Genomic DNA, 27474 nt, shown 5'->3' with positions numbered 1-27474 from the left:
ATGAATACTTTGGCCCTGGATAATTAGACAACAAACTTCTTGTTAACTGCTAGTAGGAATCAATTCTTTGCATGGTCTTAATTTATTGTATTTCACAGAGAAGGTGAATGAGACTCATGATTAGTTTTATTCTGTGTAGGTGCTTTAAAGTCGTAGGATGAAATACAATTATGACTGAGTCTAACGATGGACATGGTTCAAGATGCTTTTTTCTCTCTGTCATAAAGTGGAGTGTTACAAAAAGGTTTCCTTCCAGTACTAGTTTAGGAAATAAGAGTCAAGTTGAAAACTAGAACAGAAAATAAAGGGGAAGTTAGAGTCTGCAGTAGGCAGACAGAGACCATTTCAGCTCTTCCCAATTTGCTAGAAAATATCTTTCCCTCTCTCATCATCACCTTTCATTCCCCCTAGTCCCAGCTTCTGTTAAAATACTTTGGGCTCTCGCCTAAAACTACAGCAGCTAAACCACTTTAGTATAGAGTGAATTTGCCACAGGATTCTTATAATTTGTGCCCAGGGACCAGAAAGAACTGCACATCATTATGCAAGTGGCATATGTAACAGGCTAAATGGTAAAACAAAAAAGAAAAAAAGGAAATCACTCATGGACATGCCTGAGAATTGACACCATTCGTATGTCATATGAAGAATTCTGTCATATCGTGAAAATACACGCTTGGACCATTTTAAAAATTTTTATTTTTTATTCAATAGACCACAACAGCTCTGAAGCTTACTGCAGTGTTAATTCAATAGACCAGCTCTTTATTTTCGGTCTATCATGTAAATATGCATTTAAGCAATTCTAAAAGAGCATATTTTACTCAATGGACCATAGTGGCTTCTCTAGAGCCTGTTATGTTGTATGGTATTTTGTAGTATGTTGCATTTCCAACGTTAATACAAGCATACTCATCTCTATGGTGTGCTTTCTCAGTGTACTCTAAGGACTGATTCCCTCCTAACCACTCAGGTGCTTGCATGGAAAGGGAGATTGCTCCAAGCAGCATTGTATTGTGCCAAGCTTCTGTCTTTCTCTTTAAAATGAGAGACCTGCCTTCTGGAGGTGAGCAGGTCAGTGGGAATTAATGCTGCTGTCCAGATTTTACTGGAGGATCATATAGCAAAACCAATGTAAAAACCCCACTTCTTCCAATCCCCTGGCAGCCCCTGCATGCTTGCCTGAAAATCTTAGTTTTCTGGTGTATCTGTGAATATCTCAATGATGTTATTTTAAGCACACAGAATTTATTATCTTTTTTAAATAAAGAAGACACTTGGCTTTGATTTGCACTGATCCTTGTCAACATCCTCCTGGAAAGGATCTCTATGCTTCTAGTGACCCAGAAAGGAAGGTGGAGCGGCAAGCTGGAGCATCTTGTGAAAGCCTGAGGTGCAAACATTTACTTCTCAAACCATAAGCATCTCTCCAGATTGCATGAGGGGGGAGCTCTTCTGTAAACAGCAGTCACTCAAGACTGCAAGGGTTTTCACCTATGCCTGGCTTTTCCACAGAATGACAAAACCTGAGCTTGAGTTATTTACCTCAGACCCAGCAACAGGTAAAGGATCCTGTACTAGCTGTAAAAACACCTCCTGAGTTAAAAGCTGAACCAGAATCTCAGTGCATGTTAGCTATATGACTGGAAATATTTTATGTTGTCATCTCTGCCCCTTCCTTTATTTTAGTGAAACAGAATTGATTGATTTATTTTTTTATCATTATTTCTGCCTTTTTTTGTTGTTGTTTTATTAGTTCTTTCAAAGCTGCTGGCATGTCTGAGGCATTATCACCAGTAAGAGGCGAACTTGCATATGCAAATTTTGCTCCCTAATTAAAATCAGGAGCACTTGATTACACTGCTGAGCCCCAGAGCTGCAAATATGTAAACAAAGGTTACATGCTCAGAAAGGAAAATTGAGCCCTAAGTCGTGTTTTTGTGACAGACTTTTGTTAGTTCTTAGTCTGCTGTTAATGTGAAGCCCAGTGCCAATAAATTCCTTATTCCTAGATTCAAGCACATGCTGTTCCAGGAGCCCACTTTGTGGTTGTTTTGTTTTCAATTTGTATTTGCTCCTCTGACTTGAAGCCCCTTTGCTTTCTGGATGGTAAGAATAAAGCAATTAAGAGCAGGTGTAGCTTGAAGAAGGTGATGGGGCACATAAAAAAAGTGATTCACAGAAAAAAGAAGCCATGGGTTTCAATTTGTTTTTTAATTGTCCTCCAGTGCGTGGCTTTGGTTCTTTGAAATCCAGTGAATGCTGCACCTCTGCTGTCTCCAGAAGTCGTGAGGACTTTCAGTGGTGGACCTGAGAACAGGATTTGGTAAGACATTGTCTCTTGTAGTAACCACCTTGCTCAAAATGCTTATACCTGTCCTTGCACAGCAGTTGTCAGCCCTCCTCAACTCTTTTGATACAACTTTCCTTGATAAATCGGATCATTTAAATAATCTAGTCACAAGGAAAAGAAAAAACCCAGCAGAGCGCCCTAGTACTGTATGCTTTCGCTAAAGCAGGTTATTTCAATTATCTAACTCCACAAACTTTTCCACAAACAGTGCTGGCATGACTGAGAGCCCTTGTGTGAGCCAGTGGAAAAAATGGCTGGGGAGAGATAAGTCAAGGAGCAAGAATTTCTTAGACTACATATACCAATTCATCAGCATACTTTGCGGATGGACACTCTCTGATAAAGGCAGTAGCATTGCATTTCAGTTTTCCTAAGTATAGAACAGCGCAGCAGCACAGAAGATTTGCTTTCCTTATAAACGTATCTTATTGAGCTGTCAAGTTCCATTTTTGATCAGTTATCTCCCAGTCTTAACAAATAAGACCAGTCCTGGAACAGATATGGGAACTAAAAGGATAGAAAATACTTACAGTGGCGTAGGTCCCACAAACCCTCACCTTCCCTAGGTGTTTCCTTAAGAAGCCATGTATATAATGTAAAGCAGGTGTGATACTCTTCCATGCTGTTTTGTTACATTTGCTGTGCAAGGCAAAAGTGACTGTACACTGTATTAGTCAGTAGAGAAGACGGTTGTTTTAGGTAAGAAGCTCTGAGATTTGCTAACATTATGGTGTGATGCGCCCTGTTCACATTTTTAGAAAATAATATTGCAGGGACTTAATTTTTTGATATTGATCTTAATTTTAACAGGTCTTTTCTGCTTACTGTCTGACTATCTATGGGCTTTTGCTAATATTAACAATATGTAGCAAAATTGCACAGATGAACCCCCAGAATTAGCAAAGGCTGATGCCAAAATGTCACATTTTCAGTTTGTAAGTTCCACTAACTCATTTCACTTAAGAATACAATTCAAGACCACTCCACACATACAGCCTCTAATCAATTAGGAGTAACTAACTATAAAAAAGAGTTTGTGAACTAAATTGCCATAAACTTCACAGGTCTGATGAAAGTATAGTTGGCAGGACCTACGTTCAAGGCAAATCAGAGCTACCCAAGTGCTTAACAGAGTACAGCCCTGGGAGAGATTTATTGCCCTTAAGAAAGACAATTTTGATCAAAACCCATAGAATCAAAGCATGTGTTCACCAACTCCACATACTGACACCAGCATAAATACACAATTTTCCACGTTCTGATCTGTGACATACCTAGAGACTTCACATCATCTGGAAAATGGATCTCTGCATTTTGTCTTAATTTTGCGTGGCACTTAGTACACAGCCAAAGTAATACCCAAACTAGATTATTAATAGAAAGCAATTCATTTCTTAAAGATGAGCTAGAACCCAAAAACAAAGGTCACGTTTCTGTTATCAAGATAAAGTATATTCTTTTGTCAGTTGCTGCACTCATTGCATTGACATTAATGACAGTTTCAGCCACACGCATGTGTATCTCATTAACACTAATGGGCAATACATGCACATAGATCTCTGGTTAATGCTGATGGGAATTACATATATATGCAATGCTCATTAGCATTAATGAGGGTTCTCCTGTGGATATCTAATGATCATTAATGGGAGTTACACGCATGTGTATTTCCCATTAACATTAGTGGCACGTGCATCTCTCATTAATATTGATGGCAAATACAGGAAGCCATATCTCTCATTAATATTAGCATGAGTGATGCACACACTGCAAGGAGAAAGCTATTCCTGCCGTATCCTCAACTAGGAAAGTCTGAGCTGTTGTTAATTCTGTTCTAAAGGGAATTCAGTTTGTGCTGTCTTTTGGTGAATTATCCAGGGTCTCCATGACCTTGACCACAAGGCAGAGATTTCCTTACCACATGAATGAAGTATTTCTAAAAAATCCCAAGCATTCTTTTCTTTGGTACCAGACAGCATGTCATCTCTGTGGGGTTTTTTTAAGCAAACATATTTCTGACTTGCTGCTATTTCAAATAAAAGTCTGTATATGCTTTTCACAGCATAGGGGTGGCACACACCAGCTGCTGAGTTATTGCTTATAGACACACAAAATTTGTTATAAGCTCTTGTGATCATAACTTCAGTTTACATCATGCGCTAATGTAGTATTGTGTTAAACTCTGACATGGTTCCTGATGAATGTAGTAGAGACTAAAGGCCATAGCTTCCCTTTGGAGTAAAAAAAGGTACAAGTTTACTACAGTACTGAGTTTTTTATCCATCTGGTTACAAAGGGATGAAACATCAGTGTCCCTTCCAAAAAAGTGTTCTTACATCTGCCATGCCAAACTTCTTCCATGGGTTTTTCTATAGGACTGTATTTTAGATCTTCTGAACCTCTGCCATTGCTGTTGCGGGGTGTCAGTGCAGGGCTGAGGGTTTCACGTGGTTTGGCAGCCAAGACGTCTGCTCCAGGGGAGGGGACTTCCCTCTCTTTCCTCCATGGGGCATACTGCTGGAGTGAGTGCTGAAGAGCTGCGAAGAACCTGCACTTTAATGCTAGGAGGGCACATGATGTCCATGTAGTGTAATCAAGGATAAGCACACAGGACTAAGGAAGAACAGAACGTTGATCTCCCTATCAAGTTGCATATCTGGAGAACAGATTAAGGTGATTGCACAAAGCTCTGGCCTGGGAATCAGGTGATTTGTAATGAGTTCTCACCTTCATATCCCACCATAGGATAAATTTTTCTTTTTCTACTCTGATATACCTACCGCCTTGTCCACAGGAATTATAACCTGAAATAGGATCTCTAGATGCCACTGTAAGGGCTTAGCTACAGTTAATACTAGCAATAACAGCCACATCAGATATATGCTGTTTAAAACAAAGAAATATATTTAGTTTTACAAGTGCCCTTTGGTAAGATAGTCTTATTGGTTTTCTCATTACTGTACAGAATTAGAATATCCATTTTCCATGCAAATAAGTTACAAAAAACAAGGTTTGCAAATAACAGATGAAAATTAAAAGATTTTGTTTGGCAAACACAGCTACTATATCAGTTTCCCTAAGGCTGGGGGAGGTATGTATTGCACTTTCCCGTGCCAGTAAGTGCCCTGCTGTACAAGAAGGCTTCAGGGTGGGGAATGGCAGGCTATATCACTGCAGCTGCTGCTCCATTTCAGGAGCCTTCTGGGGAGAGGGAGAAGGAGTGAGCGTGTGAGAGCAGTTTTTCACTCCCACAAGAGCTGTGCAGACAAACTGCCTTGCATGAACCTCTTCCACCTGCCCTAGCTCTGCCCTTTCAGCAGCACGCATTGAGCACTCTTTTTGTTGCATATTAGTTCCTCCTCATTATGGTGGTGTAAGAGATGTTGCTGCTGCTTTCTTTACCAGCAGATGTCTTATTGCTGGGCTCCCTGACCCCAGAGGGTCCTGTATGTAATCCACTTCAGTTCACATGAAAATCAACAGCAAATTTAGATACAGCAGGCATAAATGCATAAAACTTTTTATAAGCACAGACAGACTCAGACATATGCTTGCATAAGACACACACGTACACATACACTTATCCACACTCATATTCACCCATCCTGGAAAGTCTAATGCTGGAAAAGTGACTCTAGTGGTAAAGGATGACAGATGTCAGAAGACATCAAGGAAAATCACAACAATAATATTCTGTCTGGCTACAGCAGCATTAAAGATTCTAATCTGTAACTACAGCTTTCACTTATAATTCAGAATTCAGCTGCTAAACAAACTAAATAATTTATCAAGTACAATATGTTCTAACTCTGCAGCTTGCAAAAACTGCAGCCATACCTTTGTTTCAAAGAGTCACCAAATGGTGAAATGTCAAGCTCTTCCTTAAAGTGCATCTTCCTCAATTCCCTTGGTAGATAGCACTGATATTTTTTTTTTTTCTAAAGATGTTTTATTGTTTTTCTACTTTTCATCAGGGTGGGGTTGCCATGGCAATAAAGTAGGATGTCTTGCTGGATTTCACCTTTGCTGTCTTGCTTCATATGGTTCTCTCTCCTCAGAGCAAACATGGTGGACGCAATGCACATACAGATGTCTGATTTCAGATTTCTTTCTCGAGTGTTCTTGGCAGCTGCTCTCCTGAGACAAGCAAAGCAGCACTTCACAAGCAGCACTTCATGTACATCCTTCCACTCTCTAGTGGCCATCATCACATGTCTCCCTTGCTTTGTGAGCTCTATTTCAGGATGGACAACGCTTTTCATGAAAACATTGCTTCCAGTGTGAACAGAAACTTTTGTTTAAGCATTTCAATTACTAAATGACCAAATCATTTATCCCTTTCTTGAAGTTAGTTCAGGTTAAATGGTGAAATACATCACAAGAGAAGTTAGAAACATCCATTTCGTATCCCAGCGATCTGCCCAGAGCTAAGCCAGTTGCTGGAATTAAAAGGCTGGGTTTTGGTTGTGGTGCTGTTTGGATGTGATGTTGATGATGCACATCATGACTGTGCCTCTGAACTGGGTCTTTCCCTTCCTCTCTGTCAATGTTTATTGTCACCCTAATTTTCCCATTTTCCCACTTAGACTTCTAGAACTTCTCTCAGGGGAAAAAAAAAAAAAAAAAAAGGTTCAAAAATTAAATCACCCACTGGGATGAAGAGTTTTCATTTTATATCTCTCTCCTGCATCTTTCAAAAATAGATTATAAATCTGTTATCTATATCTGAATTTCACACTGGTAGCATCTCAGAAATTCAGATGAAAAGGATAGCAAATGCAAACTTCAGTTAGTCCTTCAGTCTGCACATCAGCTCCTCTCTCCTTGTGGAGTACCATCAGTGGAAATAGCAGATATTTCAGGGGGCACTAATGAATAATGCATCCCATGAAAGTATTGCTAATATCATCAGAATTTAAAACTCTGTATCCCAGTAGCTATAAGCCACAAAAGAAATTAAAAAATACATAGCATTTTTAATGTGATGTGCATTTTTTCCCTTTAGTATTTAGATTTTTCTTTACAATTCAACCAAAGTGAAATAGTGATGTATTATATGAACTCTTGTGGATTGGCCATGATGCCTTTCTTTGCTGCTTTTCAATACTCTGCTTATAATGGCCAAGCTGAGAAAATGTCTCCTGATTTCCAGTTCAGGATCTTATCCTCTGCTTTCCTTCTGTCTCGCTCACAAAGAGTTGCATTAAGTTTCCCTCTGATTTTATGAACATTGCCCTGGTAGGACACCAGTGTCATTTTAAAGTATCACTATAATGCTTGTTCTTCTGACTACATCGGTCTCTGACTGCCAGTCCCACTTTTTCTCTTGAACAGATACTATTAGTAAAATTCTTATTCAAACACTATAGCACCCAGGAGACATGGGCATTGTCTTGCTTTTCCATTTAGTTGATGCCTTAGAAAACTTATAATCTGGGTAGAAGACAAAAAGTAACACATGGATATCAAGACAGAGGGGAAGAAGGGTGCAATGAGACTGCGTAACTTTGCATGCTAAACAGCAATATCAGCACTGTGATATTATTTTTCACTTTTGGGGTATTATGATTAAAGAGAACAAAGGAGAACCTCCAGAGCTGTCAGATGGTTGTGTAGCTGTTCCTTCAGGAGCCCTTTCATGGGATGTGGTGGGGCAAAGAGCACAGTTATTTTTCAGAAAATCTTGCAGTTAGCATAAGAAGTTGGCTTGGCAGAAGAATGGGTGGTAGGAATTGATTTCTTAATAAAGAAGTCACTCAGAAGACTGAACAAACTTTTCGGCGATGTAAGAAAATCTAGTGCACATTATTTTGCTGAACTGGAACTTCTGTTTTCAGCCTGGTAGTAATGGCCGGCAAATACAGGTTTGCTGCTGCCATCATGGCAAGAACTCTGTACTTTACAAGACTGTTTACTATTTCTGCCCCAAACTAATACTTCCAAGCATGGTATGTCATAGCTACAGTGATAATCATGCTCATAGAGCAAGCTGTGCTTTGGTTGCTCCTCAGGCCAGAGGCCAAGCTTCTTGCTAGTGGTTAGGACAGGACCTGGCAATCCTGTGCCTTTTAAATCGGACCCCAGCGCACTTTTAACACACTTTACTCTTTACTAACACACAAGGCCCAGCTTTGCCTGGCACCGGTAAGCCTTAGAGCAGTTGTGGCAGTCCCTGATTATAGTGACCCAAAAGCAGGTTCTGCAGAAAAAAAAAACCCAACAGTGTTCATTCTGTCACCTGAAATGTGCAACGTGTATAAGTCCCTTGTCCTGGAAAACTCAGCTACAGCTGCTGACTTGCTGCTGTTTTAAGAATGCACCAAACCCCAGGCAGCAAGTGAGAAGAAGAAAATCAGAATTTTTTTAAAGTTACATACATTGCTTAACATTTTTATCAGGAAGTTTTCAAAGTATTTTGTTTAACTATTACTCTTATCCCCAGGTTACAGGTGGTGGGACTGAGATAAAGTACAGGTCAGCTACTTCATCAAATCCATGTGAGAGTTAAGTGATGAAATCAGGAATGACACCACTACCTTGGCTTTCCATCACATGTTGTAACTACCACACAGCCCCATGTCATGTACATTTCTGGTATTTATGATTCTAACTCAGCTGTACTCCCTGCCATTTAATTCAATGACTACATGCATTTTGGGGGGGAAGCCTGTTTTTTGGGCAAGCCATGTGTGCTGTTTATAGTCTAAAATGCATTTAGTGTGAAAATCTGATGGCTCTTGAAAATATCTTCATGGACTTTTTGTTGAGCCTGCCAAGAACACTGATAATTAACAGAAGTAATTTTTGTGACAGACACAAAAAGGCTGACCATATGTTTTGTTTATAGTCCCTTACCATTTTGCTAAAAGAAAATTGGAACATCAACCTGCATTAAAAAGTATCAGAACTGAAAACATAGTTAATTACTTACCATGTTTATACTGAATAAAAGTAGAATTTAGCTTTTATGTTCAATTACATTATTAGAAACATTTAATTCTCTTTGATTAACAAATTTTTATAGGCCTAAGGACAGTTGGCTGAGCTGAGGTGCTGAGGCATGTTAGGGTTTGGTATTGCCTGTGTGGCAGCATGTGAGCTCTATCCATAGTTGATTCAGATGGGGAAACCCGTGAGCTACACAACAGCTTTATCACGCGTATAGTAACCTTGATGTTTGCAATATCACATGTATTATAGCAAAGGTTCAGGCAGGTGCTGTTATATTCTCTTAACTCTGTACAATATTAAAAAAAAAGATATGTGCCTTATACTGCCTTGTTCTGCGGAAAAAAAATCAACATCTGAGCATCTGCATCTGAGGAGGCCTCCTAACTGCTGCCAAGAGAAAAAAATTCTCAAAGGTTTCACTGCTATAGAATACAGTCAACAAAATACAGCAATGCAATTGCAATAATGATGAACTACACAGAAGTGTTTAACGTGTGCATGTGAACACATGTATGAAACATATTTTATTGTAGTTCTTAAAAAAGTCTTGCAGGCCGGATAGTGAAATGTCTTAGATTTTTTATATTTAATATTTCAATAATAATAACAGTGGTAATGAGTACTTTGTGCATGTAACAGCTTCTCTGTGTTAAGATAGTAAAGTTATTTACAACTTTCATCTAAACAGCAGGTTTCTTTAAGCACTAGACATAATCACCCTGTATTTATTTGGCAACTGTGTAAAAAAGAATATTAACAAGTCTTGTCTAGGATATGGCAATGACTTTTCCTAAGACAATAAATATTCAGTCACCCTTTAATTTACTTTCTAACCCTTCTGTTGAGATGCCCAGTAAGTCTGTTAATTGGTAGCGGTCACTCGTGACAGCAGCAGTGGTAGCCTGGGAAGCAGAGCAAGACCTGTGACCTCTTTCTTCCAGCAGCTACAAACAACTGCCTGTTTAGAAGGATAATTCCAGCTCCTTCCTGCTGACCTGTGCTGGATTCAAATTACTATCCTAAAAGGAAAAGCCTGTGCAAAGGCCATGACAAACTTTAAATGCATTTATTTTTAGGACATTTTAGCAGAGGGCAAGCAGAGATGAGTAAGACTTTGAACCTAGGATATTGCTGCTCTTCAAACAAACGGTGAATATCTGACCTCTATTTGAAGATAGGTCATGGTATGTTATTTCTTGTGGGTATTACAGTACCCAGAGGTAGTCAGGGACAGAGGAGTTGTGATATTAACAAAATTCATATGCTGATGAGCCAGAGCTCTTTCATGTAAGAACTGAGTTATGGTTTGTCTGTGCAACTGGATAAGAACCATTTCAGTACATGTTATCCTGTTATTCTTCAGTTTTGTGATATCTTTAAAAATAGCCATTGTCTTTATTTCTGTACCTAAGCAATCCCCTGAAAAGGGATACAATACTCATAATCCTAAATAGTTTACGAATTTGCTGATGGGTAGTTGCAATGCTCTAGCCACCTTGCCAAACAGAATCAATAAGCAAGTATCTGTTGCCTGGAAAATGGTTCCGATAAATTAAACAGAGCATCTGAATGTGTTTATTACCGCAACAGTACCAAACAGACCAGGTCTGAATATTCTTGTTTTCAGAAATGCAGTGGAATGCAGCTTACAACAAGCAAGGAAAAAAACTCCTTTCTGATTAAAGAATACTGGGAAGGACAGGTAAGCCATTGATTTTGATGCTCACTTTAGACAAACTTGGTGTAAATACACTAATACAAATCTGAAGGATTTAAATTTTACCAATTTCAGAGTGGCCCAAACCCACAGTTCTTGCCAACCACACCACTCCACCTCAGAGAAAGCAGAACATTAGTCCCATTTTCACAAACCTAGAAGCTCTTTCTCTGAAAACAGAAACTATTTTGTATTATCAGAACAGACATGGAGAGATGTCAGTGAGGGCTGTAACTTTAGTCAAGCACCTCAGAGCAAAATCAAACTCTTTAGTGACAAAGATTCAGCATTAGTGCAAATGCCACTAGTGATAAAATACTGAGGGGGGGGGGAAAGACATGCTGTATAGGTGAAATCTCAGTAGACTGATTAATTTTTTTCTATGAAGCGTTAGCAAGGTTTTAAATAGCTGCAACCTGCACATTAAAAATGCTCATGTGTATAATACATGAATAAGGGCACCTTGGCTGAATACATTACGGAACAGAACTGTCATCTTTACCCCCTTTCACAATCATACTTCTGCTTGCTTATGTGAATAGACATGAATAGTGAGAAGCAGTTATCAAAATTTAAATTAGACAGTGAGTCAATGGATTAAGACCCTATTTTTAAAAAATAAGAATCCCTCCACCAGTTCCTTTCTTTCCACCACTTTCTCAAATCAGGCCATTTCTCTGCGGCTCTTTATTTAGACACAAAGCCTGGTAAATGATCCTGTTTTATCCACAGACTGACTGGGGCTTTTTTGTGATTCATTCACCTGCTGCTCTAGCAAAGACGTAATCCCATCTTCATTTATATACCTAAGAGACAATTCAGAACAGGAAAGAATATGTGCTACCAAAAGGAGACTGCTACATCTGCTGTGCTTGATATATCTGAAGTGTGGCAAAAATCTCTCTGCAGCTGTTTGTATTTAGGATGAGAGGATATAATAATGCACTTGCAGGGCAGGAATGACTCAATATCTCAACAAGATATGTAGATTGTATGCTGTGCTATTCAATGAAATATATATGTATTTATTTTGACAAGCCATATATTCCTGGTCCATGAGCCCATTTAAAGAAACAGAGACACTGAATTTTTCAGTCAAAGTCTGATTTTTCCCCCTTAAGTATTGTCTCCCTGTGTAACCATTATTTTGCAGCTCTCTGTATGAAGGCTAGCAATTCGGGTTTTTAATGATGCACTCTTTCTAATGATAGAAGGAAGAAGAAAAAGACAGAGTGTCAAGTTTTTTGGTAGAGGTGGCTCTTGTCTATGGCACTGGGGTTTTAGCTCTCAAGTGCGTAGAACAATGTATGGCTCCGAGTGACAAAGCTTATGAATTGCTGTTATCAGTGAGAGCTTGCTGAGAAAATGAAATGCATGCCTACACTTCTATTTTACATTCCATAGAAATTAAAACCATTTTAGACCCTGCATGCAGGCCTTTACCCATCTTAAGTGTATGTTTTCCATCTGATTCATGTCTCTCTGAGTCACTTTTGGAACTTTCATATGCAGACATACTTTGATTTGTGATGCTCCTTTGAGTATACTTAAGCCCTCCTTTTTAACAGGGGCTGGGCACACAAGGGAAAAAGTTTCTTCTGGACAGTGCTTTACAGTGATAGAAATTACAGTGATGTTTAGAAAACGGAAAACCTTTCCTATTGTAACAGCAAATAATTTCTAAGTAGGAGCAGGCTCTTATCTGGTTTTACTACATTTCATCGTAAGTAAGGAAATTTGGTTTGCCCCTTCTTGTGTCACCTTGACAAACTATGTAATCTTGGCAACCCTAAGATTTCATATGGCCCCGGAGTTGAACAAAAGTCCCAGGCATCACGCAGCAGCGGGGCGGACTGCCTCAGCCCTTTGCAGGCTGTGCGGCACTCGGTGCGGAGCAGTAGCTGGCAGGGGGGACAGAGGGACAGAGATCATTAGCAACGCTGTGAGACAACTTTGGCAATCTACATCGTACCTGGGACAAACAGCAGCACTGCAGGGAGAAAACAAAAGATGCAAGATCACCAAAATGGCAGAGCTACCCTGTTTGCTTAAAGAAAACACAAAATCAGCAAACAAAGGCATTAGCTTAGCAAGTAAAGGACTTGAGGTTTATTGTTACTTCCAGCGGAGGTTTCGCTGTCCTTGTGTTTTGCACCAGCCTATTACACTAAAGGTATGAAATTAAATTTCCTTTCTTCTCCAGGACTATTTGTAAGCGGCTCTGGAGTCCACATCAAAACACAATTCTTACTTGAAAAAGGCTGTCAAATTGTGAAGATAACAAAACAAAGCAATCAATTCCTGTTTAAAATGATCAGATAATAGTTAGCAAAAACATTTTTTTTTCTAGCTGCCTTTTCAAACCACTACTGAGATAAAAGGGTGGGGAGGGGGTTGTGAAAAAATCTGAAATCTTCAAGACACAGCCCTTTTGTGGGAAGGTTGGAATGGTCTTTTCAGGGCTTTCTTTTTATTTTGAAAATTTTTAGAAATACAGATTAGAACAGACCACAGAAAGGGATGAGACACCCTAAAAAGAAAGCATGAAACAATATTGAAATGATGTGTGACTTCAGTCTTGCCTGAAGGCATGCTGAATTCATAAAAAGAGTCCCCCAGGATATTTCACAGTGTGGTGGTACACTGCCTGCTTCCCTGACAGGTCATTACTGCATGTCATGCTGGGATCTGGTACATGGTACACCGGTAGCTGCTTTACCTGCCTTGGTCTCAGTGGAGCCCCGTAAATATAAGTTGAGAACTCTGTCTTTGGAATCCCAAACGTCCAGGCAGACTCAGAAGACAATGGGTGATTGATTTCCACTGCAGGACAGAGCTGTTGGAAAAAGTTATCTTCAATTCAGAAGGTTTATGGACAGGCTCCTTGTAAAACTTAAGTGTATGACATGGATGGCTATAGGGGTGTACGTTTTTCTGACCGTGCAAGGTGCCAGGCTCTGAGTGACTGAAAGAAATTTGTTAAAAAGGGGGAGAAAGCAGAATCGCAAATACAGAAGAATAGGAGGGCTAAATATAAAATACATAATAGAAATGCATTAGGATGGATGAAACTGTGAGAAAAAACATACTTCATTAGTGGGATATGGTGAAGGCACACCTCACAGCTAGCAGCAAAACTGCCTTTCTGTGTTCCATGGAGTTTCTCAGATGAGAAAACCTGTGGTTGGTATGAGATACTTGCATGGTCATCTTGAAAGCTAGGCTGCCTCCCCTGGCCTTGCAGGAGGCATCAGTGGTACTGATGACCCTGAAGAAGGAAGAACTCCCTCCTAGCAATCTTCATGTCACAAGAAATTATCATTTGACCCTGGCCTACGTTCTGCTTAGTCAACTAGCAAAGCAGTAATAGAGTAAAAACCACGAGAACCTGGAAATTGTTTGAGTTTGATGATTCAAGCCCTTTATCAGCTTTAGGCAATTGGAAGTTTGCATTGCTTGTGCAAACCGTCAGTGAGTCAAAGCTTTTTTAATAGTAGTTGATGCTTATACAGATCTTGAGAGCAAATCAGTCGGATCTCATGTTTGAAAACTAGTGCAACTGTGAAAGTTTTAGGGAAACAAGGAAATTTAATTTTACTTCAGACCAGTAAAATATTCAGCCTTCTGGAGGCAGGCAAAATTTAAGTTTTTCAGGCATGCTGATTATTTAGATCTGTTTGCATTTAGATTCAGAAGGTGAAAAATTGGTCTTCTGGCATTATTAATACCCTCTTAAAACTAAAATACCAGTTAGTAATAATAACAGATGCACTCTCATAGCATGGCCATGAGAAAAACCCAAAATACTCAAATTTTGTGCTAGTTTAACAAAATTTGACTTTTGGCCAGTTAAAGTAATTCTTCAAATCTACTGTGGCCTTTCTGTAACTTTTCTGACTAATTGGACATTGAAATCACTTTTTTTTTTTAATATGGTATGAAAAAAACATCTACTTAGCATTAGAGTGGGAAGTGTAAACTTTGATCTTATTGTTTTTATTTTAAATCTAAAAGAACATTTCTTATTATAGTGGAATAGAAGAATGTATGAATCAATAAATGGTGCCTCAGTGTTAGCTAGCAGAATTGAGGAAGTGCAGCTGGGGATAAAAAATAGCTAGAGGCTGCGTTCCTTGCAGTTGTTACTAATCTACCTTATGAAATCTTCACCTCCGTACTTTTTTTTTTTTTTTCCTTTCTTTCTTCTTTCTCAGAAATAGCCTCAGTCAGTTTATTGATTTGGGTTTACCCCAGATTTTTAAATTGTAAAAGTGGTTGTGACTCCTGGTTTGATCAGACACCTGTCACCTTGACAGCACATGTAGGCTTGTACCCTGGCTACCTGCTATGTTTGAAAAGGTCCTTAGGTTATGAAAGCCCTGCTAGATCATTGGATGGAATATCAGAAACCACAGTTATCTTACTGCACGTACTTGCAACGCGAAAGTATGCATCAGCGGCTTTATGTGAGCTTTTATAATAGTTTCGTGTTTGAGCACTAGCGTTTTTAAACCAATAACATGATAATATGACAAACAGAAGACAGAGGGTGTGGAGGGCAATTATTTATTAATGTGGATTAAGGAATAAGTGAAAGGGTCAATACACTTATTATATGATGACATGGTTAATCAATGCATGCTCATTCTCTGTTTGATCTGCATTACTGAGTTAAATCCTGCTCCTCTGTGGCTACAGAGGGCTCCTTTGCATTGCAGCCAGAGTATTTTTCCTACAGAAAGGCAGAAAGCAGTGGATGGCCCCATGGGGATACATGGCCAACAGACTGCACAAAGCTAAATGTTTTTGCTTGCTTATATAGTGGTAATTACCAGTAACATAATGGAATTAAATAGATGAAGAACTAATAATTCTAGAATAGAGAGAAATTGAATGCTACACACACAAAAAAAGCAACCAGGCAAGTAAATGTGCAACCATGTTGTGTCATGGCAGGAATGAGGCTTCTCTGCCTCAACCTCCTTATCTGTAAAGGGAGTTGGTCCACAAGGTTCTTGGCATCTAAACATTTTTAAAAGTCTATAGATCATGCCAGTTTTGCTTCAGGAGATTATTCCTAATTAAAAATGACTCCTAATTAGGATACTTTCTTTCATGCTTATTTGTTTTTGTAATATCCCATTATTTATAATTCCTGTATTCCATTATTCCGTCAACCCACTTTCTTAAGTTCCTCTCCCAACATGGTGATAGTTACCATACCACCCTTGGTCAGTGTTCAGCTATGTTAGATAATTCTCATAGATGTTTCTTATCAGTCAAATTATTCTGGTGCTTAAACATTAGTATTTCTTTTTGGTGGGTTTTTTGGTTTTGGGTTGTTTTTTTTTTTTTTCCCTAAGCTCAGTATCTCACCATCTATCATTGCCCTTCATTTATAGCTTGTCAACCAGTTTTAAATCCATGAGATAGTGCTCATTTCCATTCCCAAGTGAGATTAATTTTTCAAGTTTGGCTTCTGAGGTATTGCATCTGATGTCTACTGATGCTGGATACAAGATCCAAAATTTCTCCGTGTTACAAATTTGTGACCTCCACTGTAGTCAACCTGTGTTCCAGCATGTATGTCTAGGATCATAATTTCACTCATCCCTGTTTATTGCTCATGTTTCTGCTGTCAGCTGTTTACTTTCCTCTAAAAAAACCCCAAAACTCACTTTCATTATTTTCCTAGGCATTGTAATGTGATCTACCAGATGATAATTTCCACGATTATTCTTTATTCATCTTCTAAAATTCAGTGTCATCCAGCCATCTGGCGTCTCATTAGTTCTGCAAAAGCCCTAGCCTACCAAAAATAAATAAATAAATAATTATTCACATGGTTAATTTAAAGTATGTGAATCCAAATGATGCAAAGGAGACTACTCGTATTTTTTGAGCCACGCATATAGATAACTCTTGCAGGATCAGGCCATAAAATATTTTCCAAAGATTTCTTTGGTTAATCATATAAAGTAATTATCATGAACACTGCAATGTACTTTGCAACAGAAGTGCTAATAGGCCTGTATTAATGTTATCCATGTATTTTTATTAGCTTTTTATCAGTCACCTCAGCATCAGATTTTTAACAATATGAAGAGCCGTGTAAATCAGCGTTAACCTGAAGCATGTTGATGGATGTATGCTTTCAAGAGATTTGGCATCAGATGCAAAATATTCATCATTTCTTAATTAGCCATTTTGCTTTCTCTCTCCCTCATGATGCTAGAGACTCACCTACCAACACAGTCAGTTTAGAATCAGTGTGGTCATTTTTTTTGTCATCCTTCATAAATAACAGATTTTCTCTCTTAAACTACTTGTCCTCACTGATACACATGTAAAACCCCATCTTATTTGTCTTATTTTCTGCAACGAGAATTCACTTTTTTCTGTCTAGAAAGGTGCTACTGCAATGGAGCAGCTCTTTTCCATACCCCCTTTTCTGACTGTATCTAAGAAACACCTTGCAATTTGTTAATGTACTGCTCAGTGATAGCATCTACCCTATACCAATTTTAGAGTGCCATTATTAAGGTGTGAACCACTTTGTGAAAGGCAGCTTGTTATTGCTATATATCATAAATATCCTTCAAACACCCACTCTTTGAACTTGTGACTCATCAGTCTGGTATCTCAAGTTCCCTTCTGCTAATTACAAAATACTGATCGTGCTCATTACCATCAAAACAATAACACCTAGTTAGGAAGAGAATACTGCTTCTCCTGGCAAACTGCAATGTCTCGTGTTTCATTGCTTTCTGCCACTTAGCTTATTAAATCAGTTTGAACATAGCCAGTTTTCCACATGTCTCTACAAAATCCTGAATGTTCTTTTGTAGGCTCCTGAATTCCGACTGGGTAATGTGGAATATGCAGGATGGAAGTCACTTCCTATCATTAACTTACGAAGCCTGCCCCAGCTCAGAAATGCATTTAGCCATGCATTTTGTTGGGCAATGTAAGAAATTATGTATTTTTATCTCTTTAAGTAAGGATCAGTGAAACAAAGAAAAATCAGGTATGTTTTCTCAGGCCCTGTAGTAAACCTGTAAGTGAATATCCTGAAACCCAGTCTTGACTGCAACACTGTTCCTCCTGAAAAGGTAAGGCTTCTAAGCCAGTTGTTAACTGCTAGAAAATATTAGTCAGAAATTGTAGAGGCAAATTCACCTACCTACCTCTAACTGATTTGAGACAGCAAGGAGTATTTCAGGGTTACTTTAGCTGCTTTTATATTATTTATTTTTTGTGTACATTTTGATACAGGAAATGGCAATTCACCATCCTAGGAGAAAGGAACATCCCAAAGACCAAATGCCCATGAGAAACAGAGAGACTGGCAAACTCTGGAGCTGGACTATGTAAAAACCTAAAAAATCCCCTAAAACAAAACCAAACCCTACTGGGTTCTTTCATATTAAGATATTTAAATTCCCACGTTATTCTTATTTAACCATAGTCCAGAAGAGAAATTATGATAAGCAAGTGTTTGGTCTAAATGCCAATACTAAATCCACTCTGCAGAGCTGGGAGTTTACATAGTTGACTAGCTGTGAAATAAATGTTAGAATAAATAATTTCTACAAGTCAGGAAAGAATTTGCATGTAAACATCCTGACAAAAGAAGAAAGACACTTTTAGACAGCGTCTAGACTAAAAGCATTGTGAATTCATTTCAGGTTAACGTAACAGTCCTGATGGACCAGTATGTTCCCTGGGATAAGAAAACATGTCTCTGGAAAGAAGAGACTTCAGTGGAGCCAAGTCAGTTCAGGATAATTTAATTTCAAATCTCTACGTAATTTCCTTTTATTTAAACCATTATTAAGAAATATCCTTCAGCTTATCACATGTGAAGCATAAGCTTCCTTTGGTATTAACTTTGACACTTGGGGGATTATATTAATTTAGGTGATAGTACCTGTTAGCGAGCATTTGATTGCCCTCAATGCAGAAGGATTTACTCTTGTTATTGATCTGTTGGCAAATATATTGGATGGAAATCCCCTGGTATTGCTGGTAGCTGTGGATTCCAAATTTTATTGGATTTGTGAGCAATTTTCCTCTGTGTTTAAACTTGTGATCACTTTATCAAAAGAAGAGCCCAAGAGTAAGGTGAAAAACAAATCCTTGTTTTTATTTTGCTGAAAAGGAAAGCTGCCTTTGTTTTGCTTTGTTCCTGGTTGTTGATTGCATTAGTCTGGCTTTTGTCATGGTTACTCTTGAGACAGGCAACAGACTGAGAATACATTGCTACAGGAGCCAGCAAGAAAGAAGCCATTACCTCTCATGGGCAAAGGGTCATCGGGACAAATTTTGTTCCATGCAGAGGATAGAAATCAATCCCATCCACCCTTTAGTTGCCACAGGTAAGCATATGGGTCAATGCGATTTTTTCTATAGCACTATTTTCCTCTTAAATAATTTTCCTCAATCCTTTAGGGCAGGAGTTAATGAAAGCCATGAAAAAGCCAGCTTGAGCCCTGGCCATCGCAACTGCTGAGCCCACGGTTGTAGGCATCCATGCAGGTGCTCCCCACTCACACACACCATGGCAGACAGGCCCTGGGGCCAAGGGGGCATTCAGAGACCTGCCACTTGCCGCCAGGCAGGACACAGCCAGGGAGCAGGTCCAGGCATCCCTGGTGATCACAGTGAGCATCTGGCTTCCCCATTCCTCTGCTGCGCCTGGGTCTGTGCTCCAGTAGTCAATATATTCTTAGTCCTTATTATCAGGTCCTCAGGAGAAGTAAATCCATTTTTCTTTATCTATTCTTTGCCAAGGTGCAATTCCTCTGCCCTTACATGCTGCAGTTTCTGGTAAAATACCATAGAAGTGTCCCAAATAATAAATGCAGAATTGGGCCTCTAGGACACAAAACGTCTCCTTTAGCTTTTTCTTTACGACTGATTCATAAAACTTGGTCAGAATTAACAACAACAAGAAAAAAAGGAGTTTAATTAAACCCATATTGTGAAATGTCTAAAGAAATAAAGTGTTTCATTACATTCTCTTATTATATCCTACAATATTAATCCAATTAAGGTTAGCACTCAAGTTATTTTTAAGATGTGGCATGAATAAGATAACCTAAGATATCATATGATTGCTCCAGCTGAGACATAATAGTTGAAAGTCATTTTTTCCAATAAAAATAACAGTGAAGAGTGCCATTAATTCATGGTAATGATGCTACTGGGAGAAGTATATGACTCCCACTGCTGAATATTCAACAATAGTAAATTGGCTTTAAGCGACAGAATGTGTGTGTATGTCTATGTCTGTGAGTGTAAATGACCTTGAGAATAAAGAACTGGGAAAACCAAATTCAATACAGTTTTCCACATCATGATCATGTTTTTTAAAGGATATATTTTGTAATGTGGTCCATGTGAATTCAAGGCTCTGCAAAGCAAAATTAATTGTAATTCTTTTCTTACATATTTTAACTAAAAATGCACAGAAGTATACTTCTACCTGAAACCTTTCTAAATTTCAGCTTTATCACATGAAGAAATATGGTTCCTGGCACATTTCATTTTTACTTCTAACTCAACAAAATCAGAAGCGAAACATTAAATTTATTAAATCTGCAGATTCTTATCCTTTGTCTCTTAGCCCTCACTGTCTCTTTCAAGGGGGCTATATTTAAAGAGAAAGCCTTTATCGCCGTTGTAGACATTTTGATCAGCCTTTTCAAGCTGATTTAGAACATTCAACTTATACACTTAGGAAATTCTTTTTAACTGTATTTATTACCTTGATTTTTTTTTCTTTCTTTCCTACTCTTCCTGCCTCCCAGAAGGTGCATATTTTCATGAAACTATCCACTTTTCATTTCCAGTACGCTTTTGCTAGTTAAGCAGGTATACACAATTTGCACTTTTACCTATTCAAATTTAATGCATTAGTTCCAACCCCTCTTATCACCTTTGAAAAAAATACTTTTTGCCTTTTTTGCAGTTCATTTTTTACATTTTTTCATGTATAGATACTTCATTCATCTCCACTTAACGCTTTTTTGCATTTTTTCAGATTGCTTTCCTTACAGTCTTTTGTGTTGCTTCCACTTGCAGTCCCTCACACCAGGTTGATAGATTGGTAGCTGTACAGAAGCTGTGTATTTTTTTTCTCTATTAAGCAGTCTTAAATACATTAAATGTTTTGTTATGTGGATAGAAGCTGCCATGTTGTGAAATTGATTGACACAGACTTTTTCAGAAAAGAAAGAAAAAAATATTTACTTTTGAAGACCCCCTTTTCCACTGTGTTGTGTTTCAGTCTTCATAGCTGGAAAATTGGAAATACCTAGTTGAGTGTTCATAAATTAATTTAGGTACATACTCTGATAACACCTCTCTCTTGTTTGTTTGAAGATGGTCATTTTCCTATGAAAATGTAGATAGAGTTATATAAACAGAATCACGGACTTACTGGAATTTTAAGTTTTATCTTGACTTGAAAGGAACTAGTACTTCTCCAACAGTTTAAGTGCTGCAAATATTCTGTGTAAGAATATGTATAAAGAGAGTATTTTTGTACATAACCTCAGAGTGGCCATAGTGAAATTATTATATTTGATTGCTGTACAACTGTTTTTGACAGCTATTTTTAAGCAGAATTCAGGGTAGCTTAGCAGCAGAGATATGCACATCCAGGGACATGTGAATTCCATAATATTTCCACAGCTAAAAGTGCAATTTGAATTATGATAAATTTGTGAGATATAATTAGAAGAAAATTAAGAAATGTTTCAGTATGGCCATTCTAATAATGATTTATTTTAAGAGACTGAAATCTTATGAGCATGGTAGCATACTGATTTACTACAGCCTCTGCATATCTCAGGCAATAGTGAAAACAGAAGCCTTACTAGAACAAGCTGCTGTGTTAGAGGTTTTGAAAGAGTTAATGTGCCCTTCTGTTGTTTTGGCGTCGTTTTCCTTCTCTAAGAAACACCAAGAGTGTGTTACAAGGTTTCCTAGAAAAAATTGGCTGACCGTACTGTGCTGTCTTTCCACGCTCTCATCTGGTGTGCCATGTTCTCCAAGGAGTTGGCTGCTGTGGGGAAGGACTTAAAGAGATTGAACCAAACATCTCTTGTTAACTAAGACATTATTAAAAATACATTTTGGTTCATGGGAACTTTCTAAACAAAACCTGTCTTTTTTATTTCATTTATGTTACAGATAAATTTGCGACATTAACTGAGAATAGAAGAGAGAGAAAGGACAAGGGAGGAGGGAAGCTAAGCAGAAAGATAAAGCTCAACAGAATCTGAAAGCTGTGCACTTTCTCTGCATGAGGCAACATATCCATAATGTGTGTAAGTATAGTCTGTGCATGCATGTCTAAGTACGTGCATCTTATGCTTTGTAAATATCCCTGGGTGAAGAATCAACATTCAGCAATCAGTTGTAAGAGTCAAACTTCCTTTGGTGATAAATCATCTGAAGTAAATATTGCAGTGTTCTCATCTATCTGTTATCTGGTGTTACTGACTGAAAAAAATGTAAAAAATTTTGAAAAAGTATTATATATGTGATAAATTCATTGTGACTGTGCTGGATGATACTGGTTAACAAAACAAATGTGTCTTTCATCAATTAGAACATATGCCTTAGATTTTTGTTCTCTGGAAATACCTGAAACCACAAAATTGTAATTAATTTAAAATTTACACTTTCTGTTATGGCTCTCGGTGATAAGTCTTTTTAAGGGTATTTACAGAGGACAGAAAAGTCTGGACATGGACAAAGCCATTAGAAAAAAATCAACGTGTTTGGAAATGTTTTGTGATGCTTTCTCATCACACAGATGACACAGAACATATCATCAGTACGTCTTCTCCCAGCTGAAATTTGGATATCCTACATGCATCCTTACTGAAGACATGGCAAATAAAGGAAGAACTATTGATTTTCACTAAGTTTGAATTTCATACAATGAAGATATTAAAGTAGCACCTAAGAGGGCTGAGGAAAACATCAAGAAACCAAAAGCACCATCCACGAAAGCCCACTCAGGAGCTGATTGCCACCTGAGATGATGACAAAGTCATTCAAGTCAAAAGGTCTGTCTTTATTTCATTTTCATGTATCTGCAAGCTAGGTGAATGACAAATTTCCGCTAACAGAAAGAGATAAAACACATTTCTGTCTTTGCAAGTTGGGATTTGCTCAGGGAAAGTTTTCAGCCATATGACAACTGTAGTTATTTCAAATTCTTGCAGGTAGTTTGCCAGTAAAATAGGTGTTTCAAACGGAATGAATACCCTATTATGCTAGCTTCCTAAAATAGCCATGGATTTTTAATCCTGTTCTGAAAGAGTCTGGATCTGATGCCGAGTAACCTGCATGTCATAAGTGTGTAGTTTTCATAGCTTTCTGTGTACAGAAGACATATTTGGAAGAAAATGGCCTTTGATTTAGCTATACCTTGATTCATGAAGAATATATACATACAAGTATTAGTATTAGTCCTGCCAGAAATTTTCCAGCCCTTCAAAACAGACAAAAAACTTACACAATTCTGGAAGTCAATGGATATATGGAGGGCAAAAAGTCAGAATAACTTCTAGCTTTTCTTCATGTATGTTTATTTAAAGCCTGGCATATCATTTTTTAAATATAGATATAGATCTATGGATTTACATATAAAGATACAAATTTGTATATGTTATATATGCAAATAGAGATTTAGATATAAAGATATATATCTTTAGATATATAGGTTAGATATTTAGATTTTTTTAAAAGATCAGATCAATGATATAGGGAATGTTAATTAAGATCTATTGCAAAATGAAACGCTGTATGTGTTTCAGAATGAAAACACATAGGAAGGCTCCTGATCTATTTCAGCTTTCTTGGAAAAATTACATATGTTAAAAATATGTGACTAAATAAAGTAATATGTTAATAACAACAGAGACATACCTTTAAAATCTTTGGAACTTTTTATCAATTAATTGTAATAATAATAATCATGATGATATAGAGATTAAGATGACAGAAAGTATTTAATCTTTTGCCACAGATGAAAATGTAATTTAGAAGGGAATGTGCAATGACCTAGACTACCCTCAAATCCATAAAGAAACTATTATGTTGTAAACTTCTAATTTGCTTTATTTTGCATAGTGAATATATACCCTATAGCAGACAACATCCACCAGTGTATTCAACACCAAATGATCTTAGCTTGTGAATTCCTTATTCATTTCAAACTGCTACAGCACATGAGAGTACAAATGTTGTATCTGATGATGCAAGCAGAATTTTCATGTGCTTTCCATACAGCAGAAATAATAGATAAATGAAAATCTCTGCCATGCAAACCTTTTCCAGGAATAGCAAATGAGTTTGTGACCTAGTTACTAAGTAGAAGTGATCACCACTGTATTGGTGATATAAGCTGTTCTGAAGCTATGATAATTAAGGAGCATAATGCTTTGGGCATACAGTCAAAATTTCAGGGACCGGTTAAAACTAATGGATTTTTCTATTATTTTTTAATTCTTTGACAATACCATATATTTCCATCTTAAAAAAAATTAAAATCTTCAGAGTGCTTTAGTTATGTTTGTTAGGTGGTCTACTTAATTTTAATTGTTTCTATCTGCAAAAAGTCAGAGCCAAAAGGTCCAGAGAGCTCTGGTGGGCATTCATCTAAAGGGACAGCTAAATATTAACCTAAAAACTATCAGTGTCTCAAGATACATTTGCCTTTGACTTTGCTATCTACATCTCCACTTTAAAATGAATGCCATTTTACTAGGAGAGTGATTTAAGCATGAGAACAGCTTTAAGTATTTTTCTATATTTGTCTGATTATAGTTAGAAGTCCCAGAAAAGCCAAACACTTAGGAAAAATACATTTACACAATAAGTTATTTATGAAAATTTAAGAGGAAGTTCCTTTATTTTTCCTAGTAATGAGCAGATAATTCATGCTCAATGATATCTTTGGTACATATGGCTTATCTGTGCTCAATAAATATTCATATAGAGATAGGGATTTTTCTCAGATTTATAAAATATCCAAATGTATATATATTCTCCAAATGTTTTTAAAAAATTTTTTCCTCTTCAAGTGTGATCTGTAGTTCATGTTGTTTTGTTTAGCTGTGAGCTGCTGAACAGTGCTTTGCGTTTTTTTCCCACCCACTCATTTATTAAGTGATCATCCACAAATTTCAGATTAGAGCACTGAAATGGACTTTCAGCAAAAGTACCAGGAAAGGGCATCAGCCAGCTGTCAGAAAGAGGGGCAGGACTTCAGCTAAAGAAAATTCATTCACAAACACTTGTGAACAATTACACCTCTAGCCACCTTGTTCTAATCTTACCCAATTATACCACACATTAGCATAAGGCTTAAGCTATTTGCAGAGTAAGTTCAACACTTAATGTTGTGTGTGAAAACAAATGCTTAGCTTTCAGTTCTGTAAACATATGAGGGATATCCAGAAATATTTTATGTCCTGTCCTTATAAAGGAAGAGTAGCTAAGAAAAGATGGTTGTATCAGTACAAGAACAGCACTTTGTGCAATGGGAGTCTGTAGGCAGTTGTTGAACTGCACAACAGGTTTCTAGGACATTTCACATTAAAGTGAGAAGAATGGATGCCCCAGCCCTGGCAGTGCTCAAGGCCAGGCTGGACAGGGCTTTGAGCAACCTGGTCTAGTGGAAGGTGTCCCTGCCCATGGCAGGGGGTTAGAACTAGGTGATCTTGAAGGTCCCTTCCAACACACACCATTCTGTGATTCTATTATTCTTTGATTCTATGATTTTTGATAAACACATATTGTCTGCAGAAATCTAGGAAGCGTTTTTGCTGATGCTTTTTAAAATCTTCCAGTTAAAGAAAAGAGTCCGGTTCAGAACAACACAGAAATAAACTGCTAATGGCCAATTGAGGTGAATGAGGAGGAAAGGTATGCATGTGTGTCACCTTCTTAGTCCCACAAGGGAGCTCCTTGAACATTTTGTATCTAGCAAGCTGAAGGCAGAAGCCTGTCTAAGGACATGATCCGATGGGAAATTATGGGCATTTCGATCTTGTAGTCTTTTCCTTTCACACTTTTTTGCAACATAGCTTTTTGCTTATTGCCAGATTTTGCAATACTTGCAATAATGGGAAATGTTGAGTCTTCCCATAGCATATGCATGAGAGTTAGCCAGAGTATTACACTATTTATCATCAAACTACCCTTCCCAGAGAGACCTCACTGCCTCACAGAAAAAAAAAAAAAAAATAAAAGAAATAAAAACCTACAGCAAATTGGTTATCATGGGACCCTGTTAATTGCTGACTGTGTAGGGGATGGAATTTGTTCTCTTTGGCTTCTGGGGGTTGGCAGGGGGGAGGAGGGGAGCTTCATTTATTTTTCAGTTTTGCTATTTGCTTTTCTGTTAAAGATAAGGTAATCTGGATTTAAGTGCTTGCGACTTGAACTGTTAAAACTATCTTGCCAATGCTCCAGACTTTGGCAAAAACCTTGGAAAATACTTAGAGGTTTTACAAATGGCACCTTTGCCCAAGTTCGAAGCAACATTATGTACCTTATAATGGTCTTCACCTCAGAACTGCATTTCACCAATAATGAATTGTTTATTTAGTCACTGTTGCTCAAGTATAATAGAAAGCTTTTAATAAACTGAGTGATCTTTTTTAAGAATAGGCTAGATGAGGTGAGACTAGACTAGACTAGACTATTTTAGTGGGAAGGGACCTACGACGATCATCTAGTCCAACTGCTGACCGCTTTAGAGCTGACCAAGTTAAAAATATGATTAAGGCATTGTTCAAATGCCCCTTTAATGCTGGCAGCTGTGGGGCATCAACCACTTCTCTAGAAAGCCTGTTCCAGTGTTTGACCACACTCTCAGCAAAAAAATGCTTCCTAATGTCCAGTCTAAGCCTTCCCTGGCACAGCTTTGAACCATTTCAATGCATTCTATCACTGGAAGAACAGGTCAGCACCTGCCTCTCCACTTCCCCTCCTCAGGAAGCTGCAGAGAGCAATGAAGTCGTCCCTCAGCCTCCTCTTCTCCAAACCAGACAAACCCAAGGTCCTTAGCTGCTCCTTATAGTACATTAGTTAAACAGAATTTTCCTTTGTGAGCCCTGTTGACTGCATGACAATTGCATTATTCTTTAAATGCCTTTCAATAGTACTCACTATAATCTTCCCCATAATAATACAGGAACTGAGGTTAGACTAACAGGGAGGATAGGGGATTTTATGACAGCAGTTCTTAAGCTGCTCTGCCATCCTCCTCCACTTTCCATCTTTAACTTATGCCTTCCCCCTCCGCCCATAAGCATAGGGTGTGGGAAAGCTATCAACTCGGAACTGAAAAGGGATTGTGACTTGCCTTGATTCACGTTTTACTTGTAGGCCTTGTTAGTGTCTCAAAACCTCTTCAACTTGACCT

This window comes from Falco punctatus (genome assembly GCF_963210335.1).
Source record: "Falco punctatus genome assembly, chromosome: 11".
In the NCBI taxonomy this organism is placed as follows: Eukaryota; Metazoa; Chordata; class Aves; order Falconiformes; family Falconidae; genus Falco; species Falco punctatus.
The sequence above is the reverse complement of the archived record's forward strand: the minus strand, read 5'-3'. Positions refer to the sequence as shown.